Below are 15,894 nucleotides of genomic sequence, written 5' to 3' on the forward strand. Positions count from 1 at the left end.
AACCGTGGAGAGAAGAGGTGAATCAAGGAAGTGAAAAGGAAAAGAGAAATTAGGATTGAAGTCACACACCGTGATACAAAATGCTTCAGCCTGTCTGCTTGGCAACACAGGTTACCACACCCTAGCATCCCAGGGATCTGCTCTCTGCATCTGCTCCCCATTGAAGACAGGGGCCAGTTCAAGATCTCTGTACTCCTATTCAAATTCTTCTATGAGGTTTGGGGCCCAGCTACCTGAGAGATCACCTCTTCCTCCTTGATCCTGCCCTGTCACCACAGCTACATTCCACCAAAACAACTCAAGCTATTGACTGATTTGGGGAGGCTTATGAGTGCAGGAGACAGAACTTTCACTTTCACAGGAGCTGGACCAAGGCTATGGAACTTGCTCTCACAAGAGATAAAAATGACCACAGACCTCATCATTTTCAGAACTAAATACAAAACTCAGTTCTTCCAGTTAGCTTCCCTTCAATAATTTTTTTCACATACACATTGGGATACACAACCAGAGCTGGCTCTAGGCACCAGCTAAGGACGCTGGTGCCTGGGGCGGCAAATCAGAAGGGGCAGCACTTCAGCCATTCTTGGGCCATTCATCTTCCCTTCCTTGGCGGCACTTCGGCGGCAGCACTTCACTTTATTTTTTCTTCTTTGGTGGCCACTTTTTTTTTTTTTTGCTTCGCTGCTTGGGGCAGCAAAAAAGGTAGAGCCAGCCCTGTACACAACACACATACTCTCACCAAAAAAACGCTGCTTTGATTCTCGTCTTCTGTGTACTACCCCTTAAATTTCTGAGAGTCTATTGGAGGCAGTTACTCTTTTGTGTCAAGTTAAGATACAGAGAATCACAAAGGAGAAAAACGTGCTCATTCATGGAGACTTTACTTTTGTTTTTTCTCATTTTGTTGTTTCTTTTAATCTAAAATAAATAATTCAGACTGAAAATACAGTATTTCCAGTTCATGATTTTATCCCAATATTTGGTGGTTTTCTGGAGGCACCTGCTCCTGGAATTATGTGATTCTGTGACAATCTCATATTCCTTTCCTTTCCTTTCCTTTCCTTTCCCAATTTTTTTAAAAGTAAATTTATAGCTCGTGTGGTTATGAAGAAAAGCTTGGAAATATGAATTCCTTAAAGCTCAAACACTAGACGTCAACCAAAGAACCCAAAAACATATTATTTAAAATCTCATGACTTTTAAGTCAATCTCATGATTTTGAGGGGCCTGGCACATGATTTTTTAACACATGGGATTGACAATATTGAAAGTATATAGTTGCTCTTTGTGCATGGCAAACATCCCACCATATAGTGACCAAACTAGGAGTTGTTCTGATGGGCTCTGACAAGAATTTTATCCAGTTTTCCTTGCTCAAGGAAGTTCACCACAATATGAGGCCTTAAAGATGTGGAATGAAAAGTAAAACCCAGGGGGGACATCCTGTTTATAATGCAAAGTATATGAAAATGGATGTGCAAATGCTTTCCCAATCAATAACAATTTGGTGTGGAGGAGGAGAGAATTCAAAAGCAATGAACCTGATGAACTCAGAACCTTCTTCACCTCTTGTAAAGTAGTCTCCAAAACTCCAAGGAATTCCAGTTCAATCTTCTGAGCATTAAAAGTCCTAATTGTTTGAAAAATGGTTCCACTAGCATCTTTGCAGAGATGGACCAATGGTGGGAGCGTTACTGCCTAAAAATTTTGCAAAGAAAAAGATTTGAGTGAATGATTTGAGTGAATATCACCCTAAAATATCAGTGTTTAATTTCACAAGCTAATTTTGCAAACTGTTGCTGTCAATTTACATTCCTAGGGGCCACCTCTGGGAGATAACATGCATCTGTGTCTAATGCCCTTGGATCCATCTTTCAGGATAAAAGTGTGGAGACCCTAGTCCATTAAATCAAGCTCTACATATTCAAGGAAAGAAAAATATAACAGCTAATGGGCTATGCCAAGAACAGCTCAATATAAATACAGTGGAAAAGAGTCTTCACCCTGGAGTGTTTCAATTTCTAGTGAGGAAATTCAGGGTCCTGCTGATGGATCACTCTGGAACTGAAAGATACTCTCCTTTTTGTCCTGAAAGATGGATCCAAGAGCATTGGGCACAGATGTTGTCTCCCAGAGGTGGCCAATAGGCCTTATGTACCTTGCCTCCTTACCTCCTGCTACCCAGAACTATCCAGAAGATTGGTAGGAAGATGGCTGTGATAATATTGGCTCTGTATAGGCCAAAGAGGTCCTGTTTCTCTAGTCTCCCCAACACAGCTCAGTTGACCACTTCCCTTTAAGACAGGATCTGTTCTCTCAGGGACCAGTTTGTAACTCAGAGCCAGAGTATCTAAGATGAACTGCCTCATCTTTGAATGATTTTGCATGAAGAAGAGAAAATATTCAGAAGGCATAATCTCTGCTATTGGCATATATATAAGTTTCAAAAAATCTTTCCTATTCTAGAACACGATGGAAGTTCAAACAGTGGTGCAAGAAATGTCGCTTCTCTCCTTCTTCATTCACTATATTGCAGATCTTGGAATTCTTACCGGAGGGTCTGATCAAGGGCTTCACAAATTAAAATGTCTAATGGCTGCACTATCAACATACTTTCCACCACAGACAGGAAGTGGATCTCTTTTTATGGGCATATCAAGCATTTCCTCACAGCTACACCTTTACTTCATCTTCCTAAGATTCATTAGGCACTGCCATGGTTCCTCAATTTGGTTCTTAAAGCCCTGATTCGACCTCCCTTTGTGTCCCTCAGGAAGGTATCCATGTATTTCCTCTCCATCAAGGTGGCTTCCTGGTAGCCATCACTTCTGCTTGTATGTAAGCACAGCCATTGGCTGGAGAATTGTTCAACTCTCGGTCCCCCTACTTACTTCCCCCCGCATAATTGGTTTGGGTTCTGATATTTTTGTCAAGCCACATCACATCTAACTTTGTCCATCCTTGCTCCTCAGCCTGGCCTAACAATTTCTAATTTTTCAGTGTTATTAATAAAAATGACAGTACAAGAAATAACATTTTTTCCAAATGAAAAAGAAAAGTTATCACAGCTGTCGCTGAAGCTTCACCAAAAGCCATATCAGCAGTTTCTGTTCTAAAAACATTTTTGTTCCTTTCCCTTGCACTGCTGCAGCTGCAGCTTTCGACAGTGCTTCATCTATGTCTGATCTGCCTATTAGTGTTCACTTTTCATTAAAAAATAAAGATACGGTTTTTAACACCTCCAGATTTATGTCTTTTAAACTCTGAAAGTGAAGGTTAAATGTAGCACTGCATCTGGTGAAGCTGTGTTAAAACCAAGGTCAAGTATTTTACATTTTAGGTGTGGGAAGATCTGTTTGTTCTCCTATTGAATTTTGAATGTCAGCTGAAATGGTCAAAAGTTGCTCCAAAAACTTGAATTAGTAATAAAATACTGTGGCTATCTGAATACTAATGGAATTGAATTTAATTTTTTCTAGGGGCTAACCAAAGATGAGAAAAGGAATTCCTAGCCAACCATCAATATTTGAGTGACCTGGAGCAGCAATGGATTCCATAAAAGCCCACAACAGCATACTGTTTTGACCATTGGAAGGCAGATGCCCTCAATATACATTGTGATAATTGCTTTTGCCATTTCCTCAAAGTGGTTTCCTCTTCCTAATAACTTTACCTCCATCTGCATGGGGTTAACTTGAGCCAGCTTTCTATCATCCAGGTCCCAGTCTCCTTCAGACACTGAGGCAGTTGGACAATAGCATTGTCTCCATTAGATCTGAAAAGGATGTAGAGCTGGATGTCAACAGCATATTGATGACACTGTAATCCATGATGATGCAGGACCTCCCCTAACAGTCTTACTCTCTTGCAACAGGCAGGGATGTTTGAACCCCTTGGATTTCGTAGGAGAGAGCCTATGGGGATGTACAGTTGCCTATTGTCACCCTCTGAGACTTATCAGAAGAATGAGCAGAAAGATATTGCTACATTCTAATGTAATGGCATGCCTACTTAAGTCATGTAAAACCAGTGTAAGTGAGCTCCTAGGAATCTCTAATTCTGTAATCTTGGGTAGTGATGCTCCTTATTCTTTTTTTTTTCATCCTCTTCTGTGTCTTTTTCTTGGTCATTGTCATTTTGTCAGCAGTATAATTAAGTCTCTGAACATATACAAGTGCAATGTCTATTCATGCCAGCAGCTGTTACAACACTGATATCTAAATAAAGAAGTAGTACACCACTGACACAAAATATATGGACAATGGATTGACTATTTAACACTTCTGCCTCTGTCTGACACCTGACTTAGAATCTGGAAAATATATGTAAAAATACAGTGTATTGCTTACTGTTACAGTAAGAGCTTCACTGTTAATGAATGGAATGGCATATAGAACATGTGTTTTGTTCAATTAAAACATTAACGTTATAAAATATTTTTTAAAATTCACCTCTATTAGTAGCCAATTACTCATGTTAAAAGACTTAGTCTGATCATTGTTACACCATACACAGAGAGAGCCAACACAAAACAGCTCTTGAAATCGGTAAGAACATCCACAATTGAATGTTTACTCTATTGTCGGGAGTTGTTTTCTCCACATGCTGTCTACGCTTCATTGACATCCTCATTCCTTATGAGTCTCAGAGTGTGGCAATAAGCAACTATACCTCCCAGTGGGCTTGTGACATCCAAGAGGGCTCAGTCCTGTCATCACCTCCTTTTATGCAACTGCAAAAGAGTAAGGCTGTTAGGGGACGTCATGAGTGAAACATGCTAAGTTATTCTCCCCCACTGAAGGCAAAAGGTGAATCAGCACCACTTTATTTTTTATTAACCCTGTAGAGCATTAGAGTTTCCCACTAAAAGTGCCTGCCACTTGTGAAAGTTCTAATGAAGCTTTGGAACATTGGCATTCCATCCGACACCTTTTAGCACTTATATGTGGAGCCTACAGCATATGTTGTTTCAACAAGTGGACCATGTAGTTGCTTACTACTTAACTTCAACATTTAATATGCAAATTAAGGCATAATAGGGGAGTCTTAATTGGTTGGCCTAATTTGCATATTTAATGTCAGGCTTCAAATGTGAAGGTCTGATCCCTATAGCTCCCAAGATGTCTGCACTAAAAATAAACTATTTCCATTGGCTATAGCTGCCATGGCAGCAAACATGTGTGACACTTGGACAGTACAGATGTATGGGTTTGTGATGCCTCAGTGAACACAGCTGACCTCTGAGGTTCTGCAACATCTAGAACCATAGGCCACCCCTTCTGAGGAGTACAGGAGACGCTCCATTTTCATTTTTTTTTAAATAGCTTCCTTGTCTTTTCCTTGCAAAGATACCTTTGAATATATAACTGGGGAAACCCATTATTAGGGTTGAAAACTTGTCACTGATTTTATTCTTAAAATCACAGGTTATTCTGTCCCTTCAACTACACATGGGGCCAGGATCTGGAGCCCAGAAAAAACAGTATAATCAGACTCTTTGATATTTTGGAAGAAAATCAAGCTTGCAGCTGTGGAGGTCAGTCCTGGGGTTAATGATGATGGTATGAGGACAAGCTCCCTACAGTCAGATATATGCAGCTGAGGCAGGTCCTTGCTGAGCAACCAGCATGACTTTAATATGGCCATGAAGAGGGCAGCTCAAAATGTGGGAAGCAGCATGAGGAAGTTGACTATGCAAAGGACAGAGAACAAGGCACTACTCCCAGCTCTGAGTGACACCTTCTCTCCCACTGCCCCCATGGCTTTTGGCAAGTCAGTTTTCCTTCTCTGCCACACATATAAGCCCAGATTCTGAGCTCAAGGGTGGGAGCAAGCATGTCAGAGTGTGTGACCAAAACATTTCCAAACTGGCTTTCCATGTACTTTACATTATGAGGGAGAGTGTGGCAGAATCCAGCCCATAGTCCTTCTTTTGCTGAACATTTACATTCAAAGTCTGTCCTATCTCCACCACAGAAGGTTGGTTGGGCCTGCACAGTAGGCTGTATTGCAGAACAAGTACAGCAAAGTAAAAAAATGAAAGCTGATTATAAATGATGAGCTGTGAACCTAGCCCTCACACAGGTTCTCTCCAGAGAAAAACATAAACTTTCCCATCAGTCCTCACTGAAATTATTTTAACTGCAAGGATGCAAAGAAAACACAAGCTAATTATAAAAGGAACATTGTCTTAATATCTTAATGAAGCGGTTTTGCTAACAGTGAGAGACCTGAATTTTAATGCATTTTAAGAGCTTCTTGATTACGTGTTTGTTAGTTGATATGATCATTTTAAATTATCTGTATGTGGCTTTACTCCATGTTAAAAAACTGCATTAAGTACTGTACTCTAAACAGGTGTTAATGAAACAGGAGGGTAACACAAACGTTGTTAAGAAATTCACTGAAAAAGAAATCTAAACTAGTTAATGTAAAACATGGCATTACATCCTACAGTTACACCTAGCATAGTATAATTGTTTATACACTTACCAGATAATTCTTCAAACATATTTTCTTCTGAAAATAGTATTCTATGAAATGGACAGCTAGTGTGTCTCTACCATTAGTTTCTGTCTAATTTTGCAGTATATTGCGCAAAAATTCTCTGACAGACAGAGAAAACTTGCATTAAAACATTGTATGCTGAGGAAGTTGAAATTAGGAATGGGTATACCAGTTTCGAAAATCTCTTTCCATCTCTCAGCATTAGAACCAATCCCTTTTTTGTTGTTCTGAAAATGTTTTTTGCTCTTCTGATTTTGCTCTGGATAGGGCAAAGAACCTGAAAAATGATTAATTATGAGTGTATCCAGTGGGAGATTCCTATCTATTCTTTCCACAGAAGTTAGTGTTGAAGTTTGGAGGTTCATCAATGATCCCATGGTAATTCATAATCATCAGTATTAGCTTAAGAAGCTTGCTGATAAGTTCTTACATATAGTAAATTTGACTATGTTAGTTAGCAAATAGGGCATACCTTTGGTGTTGCTTAAGTAAATTATATATGGATTGATATTGCTCATTTTGTTATAAATGAAACTACAATTTTTGTTGCAGTCACTGGAGATCAAAATATACCTAAAATCATATGCATCTTCATGAGAATTTGTAGGGGCAAGTAAGAAACAGAATCTTATCTAACATAGACATCTATTGAAAAAATACTAATTACATGGCTCGGTTTAATTTATTTTTAGGTCATACTGCCCTCTAGGGGATTAAGCATATAACCGGGTTTTTTTGCATATACAATTTTCCTAATTCAGACTTTCTCACTTCAAGAATAAAGGGGCTACTTCCTTTGTACTGCAGTAGAAATATTAACCAAATAATATTTTAATTGAATTTCACAAATAATTATTTTAAGTATTATTTGCATTATTTCCTGAGAAACATTCTTAATAATTAGCACATAGCCACAACTGTACACATACAGGGACCATGCTTCAGATGTGTCCACAATCCACAATCCATGTTTAAATAGAATCAAATGCAGGTTATTCAAAATATCAACAAGCATGGGTACTTTTAAAGATGGAATATAAAAGGTAGAATAAGAAAAGTAAGAAGAAAATGAAAAGAGAGGGAAGAACGAAGGGGAAAGATTAGTAACCGCTAAATGGGCTGGTAAATAAATATGCTTTTTCATAGGAGACAGCTTTTGTTAAGGAGATAGGCTAACTTTTTAAAAGCACCTAAGTGACTTAGGAATCCAAGTCTCATTTTCAAAAGTGATTTAGGGCCAGATTTTCAATAGGAATCAATAAAAGTTAGGCACATAGGCACTTTTGAAAATCCTGTTAGATACTTGCCTACATCTTTATGCACCTAAATACCTTTGAAAAATCTGTCCCTTAGATACCTCTTTGAAAAAAATGACACTACTACCACCACCATCTGCCCCAAATAATTTCTTGTGTTCCAAATAAAAATAAACCAACTAAACAATAAGAGATGTGCACTTTGGTGTTTAAGTCCCATTGAAAAATCAATGGACGTTAGGCTTCTAAGGGATTGTCTACCTTGCCCAGCAGTTCAGACTACAGGGGTATGAGTAGCAGTGCACGCCAAAGTGTGGCCGCTGTGGGCATGAACCAAACTAGGAACCTTTTTGTTTGTGCCCACAGTATCCACAAGGGGGAGTTACAGTGCAGCTATTCACACCCCCATAAACTGAACTGTGGGGCAGTGCGGACATTGCCTAAGAGATTGAGGCTATCTTGAATTTTTACCTGGAATTCCAGTTCTCCATTTCTGACTTGCAGATAGTGCTTTAGCATCACAGTCCTAGTGCAAATGACATAAATGCCTGAATTGACTAAAGTTATATTTTGAACCTCTTACTATTTTTTTAAAGTATTTACCTGGGGGAAATTAGCTTCAGGGCAGAGGACCTGTGCAAGGCACTTCACACCATGTGTGCCTTCGGGATCTACTGGGGGTTTGGGATGAGGGATTATGCCTCCACACCCACTAGGCGGCTTTCACAGCAGCTCCAAATAAATTGGGACAGTGTGCAGCTGGGGAGTAGCCTCTAGATCAGCATTAGCTAACACATTAGGGTTACCGCCACCCAGGGGTCTCCATGACTAGCTATCACATGTTAAAATATAACTGGCCGTGTCTACCTATGAATTGTAAAATGTGTTAGTTTCAAGATTTTTGCTAACACATTTCAGAAATAGACCTATTATTATCTTAGTCTAAATAATGCCGTAGAATACAGTCAGGAGACAAAGCCCTGGTCTACACTAGGCGTTGAGGTCGAATTTAGCAGTGTTAAATCGATGTACCCCTGCACCCGTCCACATGACGAAGCCCTTTTTTTCGACTTAAAGGGCTCTTGAAATCGATTTCCTTACTCCACCCCCGACAAGGGGATTAGTGCTGAAATCGGTTTCGCTGGGTCGAATTTGGGGTACTGTGGACGCAATTAGATGGTATTGGCCTCCGAGAGCTATCCCAGAGTGCTCCATTGTGACTGCTCTGGACAGCACTCTCAACTCAGATGCACTGACCAGGTAGACAGGAAAAGGCCCGTGAACTTTTGAATTTCAATTTCCTGTTTGGCCAGTGTGGCAAGCTGCAGGTGACCATGCAGAGCTCATCAGCAGAGGTGACCGTGATGGAGTCCCAGAATTGCAAAAGAGCTCCAGCATGGACCGAACGGGAGGGATCTGACTGCTGTATGGGGAAAGGAATCCGTGTTATCAGAACTACGTTCCAGTTTTCGAAATGCCAAAATATTTGTGAAAATCTCCCAGGGCATGAAGGACAGAGCCCATAACAGGGACCCGAAGCAGTGCCGCATGAAACTTAAGGAGCTGAGGCAAGCCTACCAGAAAACCAGAGAGGCGAACGGCCGCTCTGGGTCAGAGCCCCAAACATGCCGCTTCTATGATGAGCTGCATGCCATTTTAGGAGGTTCAGCCACCACTACCCCAGCCATGTTGTTTGACTCCTTCAATGGAGATGGAGGCAACATGGAAGCAGGTTTTGGGGACGAGGAAGACGATGATAAGGAAGTTGTAGATAGCTCACAGCAAACAAGTGGAGAAACCAGTTTTCCTGACAGCCAGGAACTGTTTCTCACCCTGGACCTGGAGCCAGTACCCCCCGAACCCACCCAAGGCTGCCTCCTGGACCCGCCAGGTAGAGAAGGGACCTCTGGTGAGTATACCTTTTAAAATACTATAGAAGGTTTAAAAGACAGCATGTTTAATGATTCATTTGCCCTGGCATTCGTGACTCTCCTGGATATACTCCCAAAGCCTTTGCAAAAGGTTTCTGGGGAGGGCAGCCTTATTCAATCCACCATGGTAGGACACTTTACCACTCCAGGCCAGTAGCACGTACTTGGGAATCATTGTAGAACAAAGCATTGCAGTGTACATTTGCTGGCGTTCAAACAACATCCGTTCTTTATCTCTCTGTATTATCCTCAGGAGAGTGATATCATTCATGGTCACCTGGTTGAAATAGGGTGCTTTTCTTAAGGGGACATTCAGAGGTGCCCGTTCCTGCTGGGCTGTTTGCCTATGGCTGAACAGAAATGTTCCCCGCTGTTAGCCATGTGGTGGGGGGAGGCAAAATGCGATCTTGTAACGAAAGCACATGTGCTATGTATGTAATGTTAACAGCAAGGTTTACCGTGAAAGAGTGTAACCATTATTCTATAAAATGTGTCTTTTCAAATACCACTGTCCCTTTTATTTTCTCCACCAGCTGCATGTGTTTCAAGGATCACAGGATCTTCTCCTTCCCAGAGGCTAGTGAAGATTAGAAGGCGAAAAAAACGCACTCTCGATGAAATGTTCTCTGAGCTCATGCTGTCCTCCCACACTGACAGAGCACAGATGAATGCATGGAGGCAGACAATGTCAGAGTGCAGGAAAGCACAAAATAACCGGGAGGAGAGGTGGCGGGCTGAAGCTGAAAGGTGGCGGCAGCATCATGAGAGGAGGCAGGATTCAATGCTGAGGCTGCTGGAGGATCAAACTAATATGCTCCAGCTTATGGCTGAGCTGCAGGAAAGGCAGCAGGAGCACAGACCGCTGCTACAGCCCCTGTGTAACCAGCTGCCCTCCTCTCCAAGTTCCATAGCCTCCTCACCCAGACGCCCAAGAACATGGTGCAGGGGCCTCCGGCCACCCAGCCACTCCACCCCAGAGGATTGCCCAAGTAACAGAAGGCTGGCATTCAATAAGTTTTAAACTTTTAAAGTGCTGTGTGGCCTTGTCATTCCCTCCTCCACCACCCCTCCTGGGCTACTTTGGTAATTATCCCCCTATTTGTGTGATGAATTAATAAAGAATGCATGAATATGAAGCAACAATGACTTTATTGCCTCTGCAAGCATTGATCGAAGGGAGGTGGGGAGGGATAGTTAGCTTACAGGGAAGTAGAGTGAACCAAGGGGCAGGGGGTTTCATCAAGGGAACTCAAACAGGACTTTCACACCATAGCCTGGCCAGTCATGAAACTGGTTTTCAAAGCTTCTCTGATGCGCACCGCACCCTCCTGTGCTCTTCTAACTGCCCTGGTGTCTGGCTGTGCATAACCAGCAGCCAGGCGATTTGCCTCAACCTCCCACCCCACCATAAATGTCTTCCACTTACTCTCACAGGTATTGTGGAGTGCACAGCAAGCAGTAATAACAGTGGGAATATTGGTTTCACTGAGGTCTAACCGAGTCAGCTGTCTAAACTGCGCCAGCGTGCTTTTAAACGTCCAAATGCACATTTTACCACCATTCTGCACTTCCTCAGCCTGTAGTTGAACACTTCCTGACTACTCTCCAGGCTGCCTATGTATGGCTTCATGAGCCATGGCATTAAGGGGTAGTCTGGGTCCCCAAGGATAACTATAGGCATTTCAACATCCCCAATGGTTATTTTCTGGTCTGGGAAGAAAGTCCCTTCCTGCCACTTTTGAAACAGACCAGAGTTCCTGAAGAAGCGAGCGTCATGTACCTTTCTGGCCATCTCACGTTGATGTTGGAGAAACGTCCCTTGTGATCCACCAGTGCTTGCAGCACTATTGAAAAGTACCCCTTGCGGTTTATGTACTCGCTGGCTTGGTGCTCCAGTGCCAAGATAGGGATATGGGTTCCATCTATGGCCCCACCACAGTTAGGGAATCCCATTGCAGCAAAGCCATCCACTATGACCTGCATATTTCCCAGGGTCACTACCCTTGATATCAGCAGATCTTTGATTGCGTGGGCTACTTGCATCACAGCAGCTCTCACAGTAGACTTGCCCACTCCAAATTGATTCCTGACTGACCGGTAGCTGTCTGCCGTTGCAAGCTTCCACAGGGCTATTGCCACTCACTTCTCAACTGTGAGGGCTGCTCTCATCTTGCTATTCTTGCGCCTCAGGGCAGGGGAAAGCAAGTCACAAAGTTCCATGAAAGTGCCCTTATGCATGCGAAAGTTTTGCAGCCACTGGGAATCATCCCAGACCTGCAACACTATGCTGTCCCACCAGTCTGTACTTGTTTCCCGGGCCCAGAATCGGTGTTCCACCACATGAGCCTGCCCCATTAGCACCATGATGCCCACATTGGCAGGGCACGTGCTTTGAGAGAAGTCTGTGTCCATGTCCTCATCACTCTTGTGACCGTGCTGACATTGCCTACTTGCCTGGTTTCGCTTTGCCAGGTTCAGGTGCTGCATATACTGCTGGATAATACGTGTGGTGTTTAATGTGCTCCTAATTGCCAAAGTGATCTGAGTGGGCTCCATGCTTGCCGTGGTATGGCGTCTGCACAGAAAAAGGCACGGAACGATTGTCTGCTGTTGCTCTGACGGAGGGAGGGGCGACTGACGACATGGCTTCCAGGGAATTAAAATCAACAAAGGGGGTGGCTTTGCGAGAAACTGAATGGCCGCCTCAAGGATAGAACTCAAAACTGGGTTTAGCAGTCCGTTTATTTCACAGAGGGAGGAAGGGAGGGAGGAGAAAATGAATACAAAACAAATCTGGTCTATTTCTTGTTTTGAGCCACTTCATCTATCTTTATACATCTTGCTGGCAGCAGACTGTGCAGTACAACCGCTAGCCATCGTCACCTCCTGGGTGCTCGGCAGAAGATGGTGCAGTATGACTGCTGGCCATCATCTTCTGCTGGCTGCAGATTAAAAGACAGTGCACTGCCGGTAGGACTCAATCGCCATGAGACGAAACAAGGTAAATGACCTGGCTGAGTCACTCCCATGTTTACCCAGGCGCCCGGTTAAAAGAGCACCCAGGACTATGTCGACAACGGCTACCAGTCATACTGCACTGTCTGCTGCCAAAAGGCAATAAACTGCTGCTGTGTAGCAATGCAGTACCACATCTGCCAGCACCCAGGAGACATATGGTGACAGTTAGTTGAGTGGGCTCCATGCTTGCCGTGGTATGGCATCTGCACAGGTAACTCAAGAAAAAAGGCGCAAACGATTGTCTGCCCCTTGTTTTTAAGGAGGGAGGGAGGGAACAGGGGCCTGACAATATGTACCCAGAACCACCCACGACAATGTTTTAGCCCCATCAGGCACTGGGATTTCTACCCAGAATTCAAATGGGCGGTGGAGACTGCGGGAACTGTGGGATAGCTACGCACAGTGCAAAGCTCCGGAAGTCAATGGTTGCCTCGGTACTGTGGACACAGTCCGCCGACTACATGCACTTAGAGCATTTGTGTGGGGACACACACACTCGACTGTATAAAAATGCTTTCTACAAAACCGACTTCTATAATTCGACCTAATTTCATAGTGTAGACATACCCAAAGGGACTAGCATCTAGCACCTTCAGTACGCCAGCACTATGCAGTACAGTCAGGAGAGGGAGAGGCAAGTAGAACTAGCAAGAGTCTAGCCCCAGATATGTCAATGCAGCCAGCAGCAGTGAGTCTCCAAGCCTGGGTCAACAGCCTTGGCCTCGTGGGACTCACGCTGTCATGCTAAAAATAGCTGTGTAGATGTGTGGCTTGGGCTGGCACTCGAGCTCTGAAGCCCACCCATCTCCCATGGGCTGTGTAGATATAAAAAGGTCCCTCCTTCCACTGTAAATTTAGAGCACTGAGATCAAGCATGCTCAGATGCTGACTTTTCAGCAGAGCCAGATAAATGCTGACTAAACATTTTTGCATTGGACATTACAGATTCACTCAAAATGAAGCCTTCTGAGGAGATGGTTCACTTTTCACAGAGTTCTAGTGGAACCCACCAAAAACCTGTCTGGTTTTCTGCCAGCCTGCATGGCTCCTTGGCAACCCCACTATACAGACTGCCTCAGAGTCATCATGTCCAGAGTCAGGGCTTCCAGGTCCCATAGCTCTGGGGCAGCCCACCAAGCAGACTGCAATGGAGCCACCACTCCATGTTGCTTTTTGTTCCAAATTGGAATGAAATCAAATGTCAGGATATTGAAATCCTCCTCAAAATGGAATCAGCAGTCTGCAGCCCCGTTCTATGCATCAGTTGTGTTTGGGACACACAATCAGGTTACCTTGCTTGTCACCATGAGAGGTTTTCCTCCTTCCCTCCCCCCCCCCCCCCCGCAGCTGGTGATGGCTCATCTTAAGTGATCACTCTCCTTACAGTGTGTATGATAAAATCCATTGTTTCATGTTCTCTGTGTGTGTATATAGAAAAGGAGTACTTGAGGCACCTTAGAGACTAACAAATTTATTAGATATGGTATTTTCCACCAAATGCATCCAATGAAGTGAGCTGTAGCTCACGAAAGCTTATGCTCAAATAAATTTGTTAGTCTCTAAGGTGCCACAAGTTCTCCTTTTCTTTTTACAATCAGGTTAGAATTTAAGAGTAACTCAGCCCCCCTGCAAGCTCCAGCCTCACCACAGAAGCAGCACAAGAGGCACTACTGGGGGAAAGCCAAGGGAAAGGAGATAACCAGTCTCTGATTTGATTGAGGCAGCAGGTAGAGAGGGGCCTGTTACCAAGGAGTGGAAGTCCTATGAGCTGGAGAGGGATGTGCCAGAGGGAATGTCACAGGATGACACTGGCCATTTAAGAGGGAACGGGGCCAATGCACCCATGGCTTGTCAGCTGACCCCAATTAGAACAGAGCTACCTGTGGTGATTTCTTTCCCCCCCCAGGAGTTGTAATGGTGGGAATTACAGCTGAGGAGCTATTGCTGGGGGGGAGGACGGAGTGAGGATTTATTTACTGGTGAAGAGTGAATACAGCAAAATATTTAGCTTGGGCGATTTGTTTGTTTAAATCGGGAAGACCAGAAATGATTGAGAGAGATTGGGGGTAGGTGAGAAATAAGAGGAGGTAGCTAACTGGTAGCCCTGTGTTTTGGAGACTGACCCAACTCTCTGTTCCCAATAAAGCCAAGGGGACTTGCTCAGTGAAAGCAGCTAGGCCAGTGCTAAGTGCTTTTGAAAATCCTGCCCAAAATGCATAAGGCTTTTCAGTTGGGTTGGCTTTACATGCTAGAGCAAAGACTCAGGTAATAGCAGCCACTAATAAATATGATCATATCCTTGCTGTATGACTTCATTCCTTATGAGGGAGCTCACCCTTCCTTATTGAAAATAAATCAATGGTGTAGAAAGAGAGCAAAGAGTTTTAAGTAGACCTGGTCAAAAGTGTTCTGAAAGAATGTTTTCCTGTCAGAAAATGTTGATTTGGTGAAATCAAAATATTTTGTGGGAACATACCGATCTTGTTGAAAAATGCAATGAGAAAGTATCAAAATGTTTAGTTTCAAAACAGCCTTCTCAAAACATTTATTAAAGTCAAAATCCTAAAGTCAAAATCAATGTTTTCAAAAGGTCCGATCAAAATATTTCAGAATGTTTGGGGGGGGGGATTGAGATTTCTACACTTTTGTCCCAATTTGGGATGAAATGAAACTTCAGAATCTGTTTCTAAGTGTATCCCAGCTAATTCAAGCAGGTAATAAAATTTGAAACAGCAGCCATTGAAAGACTGTGTGAATGGCAACAAGAACTGAAAAAAAATTCAGATTTTGAAGGCTAGAAGGGACCATTAGATTATCTAGTCTGACCTCCTGTATAACACTGGCCACAGAAATTCACCTAGTTGCCCCTGTAATCAGCCCAATAACTTGTTTCTCTAAAGCATTAGAGTGCCAGGACAAATGGTCTTTATTTCTCTTAGAGACAAGGTGGGTGAGATCTTTTATTGGACTTATTTCTGCTGGTGAGAGACACAGATTTTTGAGCTCCACAGAGCTCTACTTCAGATCTTAGTACAGACTAATCATAACTTGTATGTAAAATGTATGAATGTTTACAAAATAAAAGGTTTTTCTAGTGAGGGATGCACTTACTACATATATTGTCTGACTTCTATCTCTGTTCCTTCCCCCTCCTTCCCTTGCTTCTGTGCCACTATAAC

At 43.0% G+C, this 15,894-nt stretch overlaps 2 long non-coding RNA genes across 2 annotated transcripts in view; both read left to right on the top strand.

The window, feature by feature from the left end:
- LOC119856718 overlaps nt 1-8,849 on the top strand; it is a 42,245-nt gene extending 33,396 nt beyond the window's left edge. Inside the window, exon 5 of the long non-coding RNA XR_005293417.2 lies at nt 3,483-8,849. This is a non-coding gene — a long non-coding RNA (uncharacterized LOC119856718). The remainder of the gene's footprint in view (nt 1-3,482) is intronic.
- A 4,440-nt stretch (nt 8,850-13,289) lies between these two features.
- On the top strand, nt 13,290-14,903 carry LOC122460682. The gene is made up of 2 exons (XR_006282140.1): nt 13,290-14,002; nt 14,314-14,903. It is a non-coding gene; the product is annotated as an uncharacterized LOC122460682 (long non-coding RNA).
- Nucleotides 14,904-15,894: the final 991 nt, after the last annotated feature.

The sequence above is a fragment of the Dermochelys coriacea genome, chromosome 6 (genome assembly GCF_009764565.3).
Source record: "Dermochelys coriacea isolate rDerCor1 chromosome 6, rDerCor1.pri.v4, whole genome shotgun sequence".
Lineage (NCBI taxonomy): Eukaryota > Metazoa > Chordata > Testudines > Dermochelyidae > Dermochelys > Dermochelys coriacea.